We start from the raw sequence: 16,126 nt of genomic DNA, 5'->3' as shown, positions 1-16,126 counted from the left end.
AAGAGATTGAACTTGCCCTAATAATAGGCCTCTACTTCATTCTTCTCGTATTCATGTGCGCTTTCTGACTAACATGCAAACATTAGGTTAACCCTAAACCTGTTTATCTATGTTGGTTGAATTTAATGCACAAGCAAAACTATTATTGGCGATCACTTGAATTATAATCAAATTAACCCTAAACAAGATTATTAATTATCTTATTAAGCATGATTACAAGTACAAATTCCCTTTAAACATGCATAAAAGGCGTGATCAAGCAATAACAATAATAATCATCAAGCAACATAATAATCATCATTATAATCAATTAAAATAATCATAACAATTATAATCATGTTAAAGCACAATAATAGCAAGATCCTAGGCATGATACTAACAAGATTAATAACAAACCCTAGCATGTCACTAAGCAATAAAGATCAAAGCTTTAGCCCTAGCATGATACTAACATGATATTAGAAAAGAGTAAAAGACACCCTAAACATGATACTAGAAAGCAATAATAACATCCTAACATGATACTAGGAATTAAACAAATTTAAACATGCTTTCCACAAGAATAGAGCAATAAGATTACATACTTTGATGCCTCGTATCTCTTTCTAATAACAAAATACACGCGTTAGTAACTTCAAAGAAAATATAAAATCAAACAATTAAATCAAATAATTGAAAGAGAGATTTGGGACCAAACCCTCAGAAATTATAACCTTTCACGTCTAGGGCGAAGGCAACTTCGAACTTGGCTAGGTGTGTCTAGATCAAATGAATGAGGAATTTTGTGAGAGGGAAGGTTTAGAAAAAGAATAGAGAGAGAGAAAGCTTCTAGATTTTAGAGAGAGATGATGATTGTTGATTGTAGATTGTAGATGATGAGAATTGGTGAATAAAAACGGAGGTTTAGGACCCTATTTATAAGAAAACAGTCCGGAAATAGGTAGAATTTGATAAGGAATAAAACTCCACGCTGTCGCGTGGCGACAAGGCTTGTCGCGTGGCGACAGGCCTGTCGTTTGGCGACAGCCTGGATTTCTACACGCTTTCAACATGGAGTCCACATATGAATCAAAATCGATTTGTAAAGTCCGTATGAAAACTGAAATCGTATTTTTCATAAAATAATATTTTATTCCAAATAAAACTTATCAAAATCTAATTATTAATTCTAATTCTATTAGGACTAAAGAGAACCTTCTAGAGAATTCTAGAAGACTATAATTAATTCTAATAACTTTAGGAATAATAATTAACATTGGGCTCTACCCTACATCATTGGGCCGCATGTAAAGATTAAACCGGGCCTAGTTTAGTATTTTGGCCATAACTTCCTCATTATTCATCGGAATTGGGCTTATAATATATCGTTGGAAAGCTCTTTGCAAGCCCCATCCAACTACACTATTATTGGACCCTTGTCATGGACCAAACTAAACTGGATTGGCTGTTTTCATAAAATAGAGTTGTTTTCGAAAACAGAAAGAAAGAATAAAAACCAACCGCAACACTAGATCTTTCACACTTTCACCTCATTCGATAATGATTCGACGCAAAAGGTATTCATCACCGGGTTTGGTTTTGGGGAGACACATTTGGGTGTCTACACCCGTTCATCAATAGGAATGTGCCTACCAAGGGAATTCAGTTCATTAATTATATCATTAAACCTTGTAAACATTTCCTCTATGGTTTCCTTAGATTGCATTTCAAACCTCTCATATCTTGACATTAATAAATCAATTTTGGAACGTTTTACCTCATTTGTACCTTCATGAGTAACTTCCAGTAGATCCCAAATCTGTTTAGCAGTCTTGTATCCCATGATTCGGTTATGTTCATGGGTTCCAAGACCACAGTGCAAATATTTAATAGCTAAAGCATTTAACTCAAGTTTCTGATAGTCTTCTTTATCAAAATCAGAAATAAAGTTTAGGAACTACCTCATTTTTATCATTGGTTGCGGTTATTCAAAATCACCAGATTCAATAACTCGCCAAACCTGGTAATTTTCAGCCTTGATGAATATTTCCATCCTGTTCTTCTAGTATGTATAAAACTTACCATTGAACATTGTAACACCCTAGAAATTCCTTTCTTTCAAAATACATGTTTTGCCCTCTTTAAAACCTTAGATAGGAATATCTAAGACATTACCGCTATCGTGAAAACGGCTAAGGCAACTATCAAAGACACACAGCGGAAGACTAATTTCAAAACCATACAAAACAAGTCAACTTAAAAGACAATCAACAAAAGTAAAGTCAAACCAAAGTCAAACGAAGTAAAATAAAATCAACCTACAATTTGGAACCATTTTAGGCCCTTATTAAAACCAAAACTGAACTCAAAACTCTTTTCGTTAGTCACGCATAATAATCAAGTCATAAATAAATAAAGCAATAACACAATCATATACTTATAGAAACTAGCATGATTCGCCATTCACTCATGCCCATTCATGAATATGCTTCATCACCTAAAAAGCTTATCTCTACCTATTTTCACTACTCTCCATTAAAAATGGGTCATCATAGGGCCATGATAAAGACAAGGCCAACAAACACACAAAACACACAATCAGCAAAGCTGATTACATAAGCGTAATTAACACACTAGCATACAATTCCCAATCAACACACGACTTACCTTGTTGCACCTGTTTTTCAAGCATACAACATTCAATAAAAGTTCTCACTAGACACTAAATAATTTATTTAGTGTTGATTACGCATCGAACGGGTTTCCCACTAACCTCCCCCAAATAAATTGAGATTACTGACACGGGAGCTAACCGTGCCAGCATCAAAAACCACTCGTAAGTGGCAGAATTCCTGCGCATAATAATAATAAAAGGAATGTACAGCGTCCTGTACTCCAGTAGAAGTTATAGTTAAATATAAAACCCCATAACTCCCCCCATAAGTTCATACTCAAGGTATATACGTTCCAAGAGTTTTGGTACGTAATCTCTTTCACTTTACGTTACTTACAGATTATTAAACTCGGTGATGACTCTCAAACCATAATCATTCAATCAACAATAATTAATCAAACAACTCAATATACCAATTTAATTCTTGAATAATTAGTGATCATATAATATCAAATGTTGAACCCTTTTTAATTCTACCTCGGTGTCAAAGACACCTTAAATGCATGAAGCGCCACAAATCCTATCCCTCGGTGTTAAAAACACCTTAAGTGCACTAAGGCACCAACATACAATTAATTCCTCGTGTACATAGACACTTATATAGCTCTTTCCTCATGCTTATAGCATCAATAAAAATTATATGAACCATAATAAAATTCCTTTTCAATATTCCAAACCAATTAAACATTTAGTTTAATTAAACATGCCCTTTAACATGTCACAAATAAATATGAGGTTCATAAATAATACTCCAACTATTATTTTCCAATCAATAATCCATCACAAATAAATCATGCCTCATAATCCATTCACCAATAACATCTAAATCATAAATTCCATTCCAAACCTAGCATGATACTACTTATAATCGATCAACCACATTTAGCATGCTACTACATCAATATAATTATGCTAAGTACGCGAACGTACCTTGTATACGATCTTAATATTGTCACAATTAATAAAAATCGCTCACTTCAAAGTCTCCTACAATTTAAAATTATAGAAGAGTATTAAAATCCACTCTACACAAATTTTCAGCAATATATACTATTATAAAACCCCTCATAATTTATTTAAAAGAAGCTGAAATTATATTTAAAACATCATACTTAATCCCAATTAATGGGTAATTAAAATTCCTTAAAGAAACTTGATTTTTAATGCTTTACCAAAAATTCTAGCACTATATTTTAATTAAAACTTGCTGTAATTTAGTCTTAAAACACTTTACTCAAAGGTTTACATCATTATATATCATAATCCTTCAATAATTTATAAATCAAGAACCTAGGGTTTAAAAAATTGGGGCTTTTTAATTAAAAACATAATCTGAAAATTAATTAACATAATACTTATAATCAAATATCAAAAATCAAATCCCAAAACTCATATTTAACAATTAGATTTAAGCATAGATTAGTTAGTTTTTAATAATAAAGATTAATTTTATTTATTTTTTATTTATTTTTTTTACATTCGAAAAAAGGGGAGGAAGAAGGCAGCGGCAGCCACCACGCCGGTTGCCAGCACCGGCCTGCTGCTGGCGGTGGCAACCACCTGCTGCCGGTGGTCGGCAGTGGTGGTGGGAGGAGCAGCCGAAAAAAAAGAAAAGGGGAAGGGGAAAAAGGAGAAAGAAAAAGAAAAGAAAAATAAAGAGAAAAGGGAGAGAAGTTTATCTTAGGTTTTCTCCACTCTGGGCAAAGTTGATTTGCCTCATATGTGGGATATTCTTACCCCTTCTCTAGAAACCCTTCTCCCAAAACTTTCCTCTTTTAATATTCCTAATCCCTTCCCTAATAAAACTTTACTTAAAATAAACTTTCCTAAATTAAACCCCAACTTAATTAAAATAATTAATTAAATAAACTTTCCTTTTATAAAATATTTTCAAACTTATTAAAATAAATAATTAAAATACTTTAAATAAAATATTTCAATTTAATTAAATACTCCTCAAAATACTTATTTTAATTAAAATACGTATAAAAATATGAGGTATTACAAACATAGGTGGATGTTGGGTAGAATACCCTTCTTCAAGTTTCTCTTTGTAATTCATCTCTCCTCAGGAACTTACTCAGCAAAGTTATCTGCTTGCACGTGAGAATCGTGCTCTGATACCAATTGTTAGTTGAGACGAACACTATAAGAGGGGGGATGAATTGTATGTGAGTTCCTAGTGACTACTTTTTGCGGAATGTAAAACAGAATGTAAAGGAACTTGCAAAGCACACAATATTTTACGAGGAAACCTTCTAGGGCCCAACTGGAAGTAAAACCTCGACCCTACTAAGGGATTTCCAAACCAAACCAATTCACTATAATAGGGCAAACACATAAGTTACAACCTATTATAATCAGACCTTTACTCACAAGTTCCAGACTGAACTTGCTACACAGTAGAACCCTATCCTACCCAACCTAAGTCCCTAACTTAGATTCACTCGTACTCCCTGAGCATTACAAACTCAGCTTCAACCTAGAAGCCTACAACATTGTATGCAAAGATAGATTACACACACACACCCAAGAACCCAACCAATTACAAAATATAGACTCTTACTATATGAGAGGCAAGCTACGCATGAAACCCGAAACTAATATGACAAAGTTATGAACTTAGCAAACTTACACAATTAAGCACACTTCAATTTCTTCACGCATAAACTCACAGAAAACAATGAAGAGGGATTTCTACAATTTATATAAGACTTGCTTGTATAGAAAGTAGGGTTTTCAAAAGATAAATATGTTAAGTTAACAAAATCCCAAAACACGGTTTTTTAAGTAAATCTATTTCAAAGAAAATCTTTAGAAAACTTATCAAAGATAAATTATCAAAAAGAATAATATCTTTTTGATAATCGGTTTTAAGAAATAAATCATTTAGAAAATCTTTTCCTAAAAACTTATCTTTTTAAACTTTCCTATTTTAAGAAGCTTGCCAAGATTTTTGTTACGTTTCTAATAAGTCTCACACGTAAACTTAACAATCATATTTACAGCGAATCTAAATGGTAAAAACTTAACAAAACTAATTTGCTGCTCTAACATTATGTAATGTAGGATAATTGGGCTTCACGCAGTCCAGGACTAAGTTCCTACTGTCACTTGCACTCCAGTCCTGAAGTGGAACTTCGCAGGCCTAGTTCTTCCAGAACTTATTGTCTTCAACGCAGACCAAGTCAACACTCTAACTTGTTGTCTTCAAGTTCCTGTTAGGGAACTCAGTTAGTTCCTGTGAGGAAACTCTTCTCCTATCTTCCTTAACTTTCCTTGAGCTCTCTTATGAGTCTTCATAGCTAGACTACTTTTCCACTTCCAAAGTCAACTTCACCTGTTCTCTAGTCACAACAATTAGAGAACTCTTATTAGTTTGAAGTTTGCTTTGTTTAAGTTCATCATCATCAAAACCTTTAAGCTTCAACAATAGTCATACATTTCTTTGGTAGAGGTTCAGATGGTTGCATCAAAGATATTGTTTGTGAATCCTTGTAATTACTAGAACTCTCAAAACTACCCAAAACTAGGGTACTCTCAAAACTACCCAAAACAAAGGGGACCCATTGTCCTACATTTTTTTGGTAGAGGTTTAGATGGTTGCATCAAAGATGTTTTTGGTGAATCCTAGTTACATACTAGAACTCTCAAAACTACACAAAACAAGGGTACCCTCAAAACTACCCATAACAAGGGGGACCCATTGTCCTACATTTATTTGGTAGAGATTCAAATGGTTGCATCAAAGATAATGTTGGTGAATTTTAGTTACGTACTAGAACTCTCAAAACTACACAAAACAAGGGTACTCTTAAAACTACCCATAACAAGGGGGACCCATTGTCCAACACTTCTTTGGTAGAGATTCAAACGGTTGCATCAAAGATATTGCTGGTGAAACCTTGTTACTAGAACTCTCACTACATATTACATTAAACACATTATTTGATGGACTTCTTTTTGTTGATAAATTATTCCGATTTCTTTTGTTTGCTTTGCTTGATATTCTTGGATTGGATGAAATTGTAGCACTCTTCTACCTTAACCTGTAAAAACAATTATAATGTTATTAAGAGAATTTATACAAAAAAAAAAAAGAAGGGTTTTTTTTGGGGGAAGATTGATGCAAAACCTTGTCAAGTTTTAAGGTATCCATGATATCATATTGATGTTCTAGTGTACTCCATAGTCCAATTTCTTTCAAGGTTTGCACCATACTTGCTGCTGCTAAGACGGACGGAACATAGCACATAACTTGGGATCTACATTCAAATGAACGACGTTTAAAAACACATATTGTAATACGAGTAGTCCTTATAATAGATCCCTTATTTTTAAAAAATCTAGCGTAATCGTCGACTACGGACGATTACGATAAGAGGTTAAATTTAAATCATTGATATTTATTTATCTAATCCTAGCCACCCTTTCCAACACCTATGCTACACAGTCATCAAGAGCTTGTTTGGTTGCTAGATTATTTTTACACGCAAGGAAGTTATTTATACTAAAATTGAAAAAAAAAGGAGAAAATTTCAACATATATCATCCTAATAACTTCATCTTCAACCTATGATATTTTCATCCTAAAACCTTAATGTTCAATAACCTAAAGTCTTCATTTGAAATTTGTCCATAATTACCAAAGTATATATGAAATCAATAAATTAATATCTATTTATCATAATATAAGTTCAATTTTAAATCAAATATAGTCGAATATTATAAATAATTTATTTATATGTATTACAAAAATCGTTGAAAGATTCACTTATTGTATATAGTTAAGCTAACAATTAGGGACTAAATTTTTTTATTTTTCACCTATGGGACTTGAACTTTTTTCTTTCACCATTTGGGACCTAAGAAAGAATTTTGTTGAAAAAATTAACTATGGTTAAGTGTTAGGGCCCACTAATTATTTTAGGTTATAATTTATTTGCAAATTGTTGATCTTTTCCAAAAAAAAAAAAAAAAAAAAAAAATTAAAAACAAAATTATTTAGTTAGCCGTTTTTACCCAAAAAAATATAGTGCCTTTTCAACTCTTACTTTTTAGTCTTCATCTTCAATCTTCTCTATCTAATCTCCTTTAAAAAAAATAAAATAAAAATTATAGATATTCATGAATTATGATCCTGAATATGATGCTTAATGTTGTTATAGTGTTGAATTTATTTGTTTGTTCTTGTATTTAGAATTTCACATTTCAATATGGGGTCAATTGAGAATTATTTTGTTTATACTATTGTTTCTGAGCCGGTGTAAATTGCACTTGAAATTAAACCTTATCCACCCATTTCCATATTCTTTATCTTTCGACAATTCAGTTGCTTGACGGTAACTATAGGCCAATCAATTATGCTCTGCAATTATCATTTTGCTAGATGACACAATACTAGTAGTATTACCAAGTATAAAGTTCGGCAGCGAGTTTACCACTAAGGATGAAAAGAAAGGTTCAATTCTCATAATTTAATTATATAGTTTAATGATCAAATAAACTACTTTATTGTGGAATTTTGATGATATAGTTCAAATGATCAAACGAACTACTTAATTCTAGCAAAATTAGTTGTGTCGATCTAAATAGAACAGAACATATAGTTCATGTAATTGATAGTCAATGAATTTTGTAATATGTAACTCCACTGACTTGTTATGATGCAAAATTTGGTTTAATCGATATAAATGATATTTTTTTTTTTGTTTTTTTGCTTTAGGTTGGTTAGTAAGCTTTTTAGATGGGTTAAATTGCTTGAGAATTCATCATAGGTCCCAAATGATGAAAGAAAAAAGTTCAGGTCCCAAAAGGTGAAAAGTAAAAAAGTTTAATCCCTAATTATTACCTTAACTCCTTATTGTGTATTATGATATTGTGTTAAGTTTTGATCGATTTCAAGATTAATATCCCATTGTTGAATGTTAAGAATTAATTTTCTAATTTTATTTTTATCTTAAAATTTCGATATTAATTAAATACAAGAATATTCGAATGATTTTGTGTTTAACTCTAATCAGTCACAGTACATAAGAGTTTGTGAATCATCCACCATTATTGAATGTTAAAGGCCTTGAAGCTATGGACATGATTTTATGTCGAAGATGAATAACATAAAAAAATAAATTAATATTAAACAAATAAAAACTGAGCGAGGTTATTCCATGATTTTAGGCACAATTTCCTTTTTCTTTTTTCCTTTTATAGAGATGGCATTATTTGGGGAGGACATTAATTTATTTTGTTATTTTTGTAAAATAGGTAGAGCGTTATTTGGGGGTGGAATATACTATATACTCCGATATTTTCTTACATATATTATTTTGAACTTATATTTGATTGCACTAATTATTTTAATTAATGGATATAAAATTAGAGAATAGTTATTAATATAAAGGATGTTCTCATAAATAAAATATCACAGAAATGTTGATTAATTTTATTTTCTATAAAAAAAAAACGGTTGTTTTTTCTTAACAAGAATATAAAGTTTTATTATGTCTTGATTTGATCCTTTTTTCTTTAGGGAATAATTAGAATTTCTTTTTTTAAATGAAACATTTAGTAGTAATTTTGTTGTGAATCATTTTTTTTTTTTTTTTTTTTTGAGAATGTGAACCGGAAATTTACAACTGATTAAGTACATATAATTTAAAAGGGCATGATACAGAAAAATACCATAATAAACACAAAATATATGTTCTTATTAAAAAAATACGTATTAATTAGTTAACTTTTGATTACTATTATAATTATAATAATAATAAGAAAAAGAATCCTGGATTCAAAAAAAATTATAAATAAATAAATAAAATAAGAATCCTTAAAAGAAATTTAAAAATATAAAAAAAAAAAAAAAAGAAGAAGAAGTAGTTAACGTGAAGCTATCTTTTTTTCGTTTAGGCAAATTTTACCTTATCTTTTCATTAATGATTTAGTTGCAATATCTTACAAATGTGTTACAAAATAGTGCATGTGTTAATGTGTACCATTTTAATTGTGATAAACTAAACTAACTATTTAAAATTTTATTTTTGAAGGACATCATACAAGTATTTGAAAATTTCATATACATTCTTGTACAAAAAAAAAAAAAGGAAAAAAAAACGGTAAAAAAAAAAAAAAAAAAAAAAAAAAAAAAAAAAAAGCATATAAACCTTTTGAATATTTTATTTACTATTTTTCTCTCTATGTTTATTTTGGGCATTGTTAAATTAAATTTAGGAATACCTGAATATATAAGAATATATTACTCAATGAGTTGGGTTCTACGTAAGAGATATTGGTTACAAGAGTAATTCTACGTAAAGGATTTTTTTGTCAAATGTCAAGAGTGACAGAAATTTATATGCTTCGTGAATGAAATTATCCTCTCCAAATTGGAGTTAAGTATAAAACAAGGGACTCAATTCTTGCAAAATGTGGGGAAAGGGGACTCTATTTATTTTATAGAGAGAAAAGGGACTGGGCTAGAATGGGTTTGGGTTTTCGGTGGGTTCTAATTAAATAAGGGAAAGAATTGAGTCCCCTTGGTTAAAGAATTGAGTCCCCTTGGTCAACTAAAAAAAAGGAGTATGTTTTTTTTGTTTTGTTTTTTTTTTTTTTTTTCTGGTAAATATTTTAATTTAAGACCAACAAAAAAAAAGAGTTCCTTCCTCTTTTTGGAACAAAAATAAAGCATAAAATTACAATACTTTGAATGTTTATTTTCTTCATCATCTTCATTACATTCTCGACCTTCTAACTCCACATTTCTCTTTAATTAAAATCATGACCATCTCATAAACTAACTCTGACTCACGTGGACTGTCAACCAACCTACCACCTAATATAATCACACCCATCCACTTGTTTATAGTTTGGGCATATTAGAAATCTCATAAAAGGATGCTTGACTTTCTTAGAAACTCTCCTTAATGACCTTCTGTTGCAATATACACTAGGCTTATCGATAATTTTTTTTATTTATTTTTTATTTATTTTTTTTAAAAAAAAAATTAGGGCACTACAAGCCTTCACTAAAATTACGATGTGTGCTTCTACTACAAATGCAAGACAAATAAGCTACAAACCAGAGAGATGAAGAACATTAAAAAATTATTGAAAGAATTTTTTTTTTTTTTTTGGATAACAAACATTAAAAAAATTTCAAGAACAAAGCTTTTGTATTGTTGTTTTCTTAATTTCAAACAGCCATATTTTCAAAACAATCAGCAGAAATTATTAATGAAGGGATTGAATTTGTCTGGTAATATAATTAAGGCAATAATGAGGGGACTTAATTCTTCTTGGGTTAAAGGTGAGTTAAGTCACCTGAAAATACCCCCTAACACCAGAAATTTAACCCTAGTCCTCTTTTCCTCTATAAAATAAATAGAGTCCCCTTTTTCCACATTTTGCAAGAATTGAGTCCCTTGTATTATACTTAACTCCTCCAAATTGTGTTGAATAAAGTCAAATTAATTTTGGCTTATTACATTGGGAATACCTAGTAATGAATCGGGGCCGCTTAATTGTATGTGTTTGTTATGTAAAATACACATGTTTTATCTAAGCATTCAATTAAGTGTACTTGACTTTAAGTTTTCTACATTAAAATCGATAGTGTGATTAATTGAAATAACCTTAGTAATAAATAATTATTTTTTTAGAAAAGAAAAAAGACATGTTCATTTTGGGTACTCCTAATATAAGGGATATATAAATAATGACCTAATTTATGCGATGCGAGTTAGGGCATGTTCACTTCAGCTTAATTTCAGTTCAGTTCAGTTCAGCTTCAATCAGCTCAATTCAGTTTAGTTTAGTTCAGTTCAGCTCTAATCAGTTCAGTTCGGTTCAGCTACTAATTTCCTTCTCTCGTAAAATATTCATTTCAGCTCTATTCAGTTCAATTCAACTCCAATTAGTTCAGTCTCCAATCAGTTCATTTTAGTTCAGTAAATGTGAACAGACCCTTACATAAGAGATATATAACATATATTCGTCAAATAGTAGAGTAAAGGAAATACAGTAATTTGGTTACGTAAATGAGTTTTATCCTCTTATGTGCCACCTTTATATATATATATATATATATATATATATATATATATATATATATATATATATATATATATATATATATATATAAAGACCTTAACAACAAAAAGGCCTACTTAAAAGGACCATTTGGACAAATTTTTCTAATGAATATAAAATGTTACTCCGTATTTTTTTATTTCATATTGGATCAAAATGAATACTATTATACATTATATGGAGTACTAAATGTTATCTATCCTTTATACCCCCCCCCCCCCCGGTCCTTAAAAGAACGACCCTTGTGGGCATTTTTTACGGATATTAAGAAATTTAAATGGGAAATACAAATGTATGGGGAAGCTAATAAAAGTACATTGAAAAGGTAAATTTACTTGAGATTTGTAAAAAAGTAGAGAGAGAAAGTAATAAAAGTACATGGAAAAAACAAAATTTATATGGAGAAGCAAATTTTACACAAATATTATTGCAAATTGAAGGGTATAATAATGCAAATGGGATGAATATTTTGGGACTAAAATTTGACCAAAAAGGTCGTTCTTTTAGGGACGGAGGGAGTAATTCATAAGAAATGACACTTGTAATAACTTGAATAAAATATTGAATTAATTTTATAGAATATAATCAATCTGATTATCTTCGTAAATATTTTCATTTAAAGAATCTTGTACTACATCTTATGATTTCATATTTATTTAATATTAATTATATTTTTTTTTATTTAACCACCACCGTTGAATATTGAAGCTCTCAAGTATAAATAACGTGCCATCGTTGAAGGTTGAAGATCTCAAATCGATAATAATCGTAAATTAGGAAGGTGATCATGTGATTTTAGATAAAATTAAAAAAAATATTACCATTGTTTTTTTTTGAAAGAATATTAATATTTGGGCATGTTCACATTTACTTAATTTCAATTTTATTCAGTTCAGTTCAGTTCCAATCAGTTCTATTCAGTTCAGTTCAGCTCCAATCAGTTCAGTTTAGCTCCTAATTTCCCTCTCTCATAAAATATTCAGTTCAGCTCAGCTCAGTTCAGCTCCAATCAGTTCAGTTCAGTGCAGCTCAATTCAGTACATGTGAACAGACCCTTAGTTTAAGAAATAATAAAAATAGAGTTCTTTACCAAAAAAAAATAAAAAATTACGTGATGTGGTCATATGATTTTAGATCAAATTAAAAACAAATATTAACATAGATTTTTTTTTCTTTTTTTTTACGTGAAAAGCATATTAACATTGATTTTAGATCAAATTAAAAACAAATATTAACATAGATTATTTTTTTTCTTTTTTTTTTTTTTACGTGAAAAGCATATTAACATTGGTTGCCGTGAAAAGCATATTGACATTGGTTTTTAGAAATAATGAAAATAGAGTTCTTTAAAAAAAAAATGATAAAAAAAAAAAACAAAAAAACTGAAATTAGGTGATGTTGTAGTTTGTTTCCGTAAATTGGGGGTGATAGGTTTGACTAAATTTACCTTGATTATCTTTCCCTAATAATGATTTGTTGCAATATTTCATTATATTTAAAGAATGATTTTTTTTACCAAATTTGTGTATTAAAATTTGATTTTTAAAATATATAATTAGAAATTTATTATTATATTATTATTATAATATTAATATTCATATTTAGCTTTTTCTAGCCAATTAATTAAATAGATTGCTAAATACCGCCAACGTTTTTTATCAAACCCGCCAACAATAGTGATGAAGAGACAAAACCACCCTTACTCATCCCCCACTTTGCTTTCTCTCCTCTAAGTCCATCAAGACTCAAACTTAACCGTCAACCACCACAATAGCAACCACCCATGCCACCACTACCCACGCTGCAACAACCACCATCACCCACGCCTCCATGACCACGACCACCCACCATCACCGCCCACAACTACCAGATTTTAGTTTGTGTTGCCGGAACCACCAAGTCACGAACAGCAGCCAACAATCAACATTAAAAATGAAGAAAAAAAGAAAGAAGAAGATTGGGGACGGACTGTTTTGCCGACCAACGTGATGCCTCCTCCGGTCATCGGCGTTGCTGCCCTTCCACCTCCGACGTACGGCCGCTGCTTCCCTTCGCCTTCGACATACAGTCGCTGTTGTGGTTCATGGTGGTTGGGAAATGGTAGTTGTGGCCCTTATGGGTGATGAGAGAAAAAAATAAAAAAGAAAGAAGAAGATGAGTGGGAGGAATAGTAAGGGCGTTTGTGTCCCTTCACTTTAAATGTTGGCGATTTTGATAAAAATTGTTGACGATATTTAACACCCCTAAATTAAAAGGTTTTTTTATTTTATTTTATTTTTTTGGCAAATAGGTGGGGGAGAATTTATTGAATAGGAAAATTACACCAAGTCAAGCTCCGCAAGAGCAATAATACTCAGTGAAGATACAATCATCACAAGGATCAAGTCTAGCATACAGCCCATTGCCCGATGTGCTACTGTGTTACCTCCTCTACGAATATTAAAGCAAGAAAAGGAAATGAAATTACTCCATAACAAGCTTATATCCTTAATGATCATGTCATAAGCTTAAATTAGCATAATGTAGACACTAATTTTTGGTTTAAGAATCAATTATATATATCCTGCGTGCCTTTGATGAACGATTATTAGCCTCATTAAAATTCATACAAAAAAGTTAGGAAATTTTGTCAGAAAAAACCATTTATAATGATTGTTTTGTTGGAAAAAACCTTATAAATTTTTTTTAGCAAAAAGAAACCAAATTGTAAAATTTTTTTGTTGAATACAACCTGAGATCTCTAATCACACAATTAACCTCTAATTGCCCATTAATTCTTCTAATTTAATTACTATTAACTCTCACTTAAATATTTAATAATTAAGTTAATTTATAAATTAAAAAATAAAAACACAAAAACCACCCCCACCCCCCATCACCTCCAGCCAACCACCCTTTCCTTCTCCCCCTCCCGTGGTAACAGCCCCATCCCCATCCCCAGCCGCCTCCTAGAACCCCCAACGAACTCCTCCTCCTCCGCCGAATCAATCCCCTCCTTTCCCCTTTACCTTCGCCGCGCAAGACCATCCTCTAATGTCTAAACCCTAACTCGAAAATTCCAAATTTCCAACCAATAGAGTGGCTTTGAGGCTACGGCTGCGACTGAAGTTAGGGCGGTGAGACTTGGGCGGTGGCCAGTGCTGATTGGTGAGTCGGATTGTTGACGGTTTGAAGCGGTTTTGTGATTTAATTGTGGTTGCTGATATTTGGTGAAGGAAGGTTGTGATGTGTTGTTGCGGAGGGCTGGTCGAAGCAGGGGATCGGAGCTTGGTGGGCAGCAGCCAAGGTCGCGAACACGGCAGACCGACAATGGGATTGGAGGTTGGTCGCCGAGAGGGGGGTTATATGCGGTGGCTTGGATGGGGATGGGGAGGGGGAAGGGTGGCTGACTGGTGGTGGGATGGTGGTGCATTTTGTTTTCTTTATTTATTTATTTATATATTAATTTAATTTGTAAATAGATAAATGGATGTAATTAAAAGAAATAAGAGGAGTTAGAGGTTAATTCAGGAATGCTCTAAAATTGCTAACATTATTAGCATATATGAGAGAGCATCCGGACAAAAAATTAATTTTGAGAAATCTGAAGCGTCTTTTAGCAGAAATGTTGATGCCTCGAGAAGAAGGGATATTCTTGTTGTCTTGGGTGTGAAGGGAGTGGCTCGACATGAGAAATACCTTGGGCTTCCTACGATTATTGGGCGTTCAAAAAAGATGGTGTTTTCGTGTTTAAAAGATAGAATTTGGAAGAAGATGCAGGGATGGAAGGAGAAATTACTCTCGCAATCGGGTAAGGAAGTGTTGATAAAAGCCGTGGCTCAAGCCATTCAGACATATATGATGGGGTTATTTAAAATTCCGGATGGGCTCCTTGATGATATACACTCGTTACTTGCTCGTTTTTGGTGGGGTGCTAGTGGTACTACTCGGAAGTTGCATTGGATTAGTTGGGAAAAATTATGTCTTCCGAAGTCTCTTGGTGGAATGGGGTTTCGGGATTTGAAGGTCTTTAACCAAGCGTTGTTGGCTAAGCAAGGTTGGAGGTTGCTCACTAACACGAACTCTCTTGTGTATCGGGTGTTAAAAGCAAAATATTTCAAACATGGTGATTTTATTTCTGCTAGACGAGGATATGATCCAAGCTATGTTTGGCGGAGCATTTGGGGTGCAAAATACCTTCTTCTTGATGGTTTGAAGTGGAGGGTGGGTGATGGTGAGCGTATCAAGGTCTGGGATGAAGCTTGGTTGCCTGGGAAGAGTGTGGCGGCTGTCCCTACTCCTAATGTTGAGAGTTCTGCTGAGCTCTTTGTGACTGACCTGATTGATAAAGAGACTAGGGACTGGAATATGGACACGCTGAATTTTCACTTTATGCCTAATGATGTTAAT

This window comes from Chenopodium album, chromosome 14 (assembly GCF_948465745.1).
Source record: "Chenopodium album chromosome 14, dcCheAlbu1.1, whole genome shotgun sequence".
NCBI lineage: Eukaryota > Viridiplantae > Streptophyta > Magnoliopsida > Caryophyllales > Amaranthaceae > Chenopodium > Chenopodium album.
The sequence above is the reverse complement of the archived record's forward strand: the minus strand, read 5'-3'. Positions refer to the sequence as shown.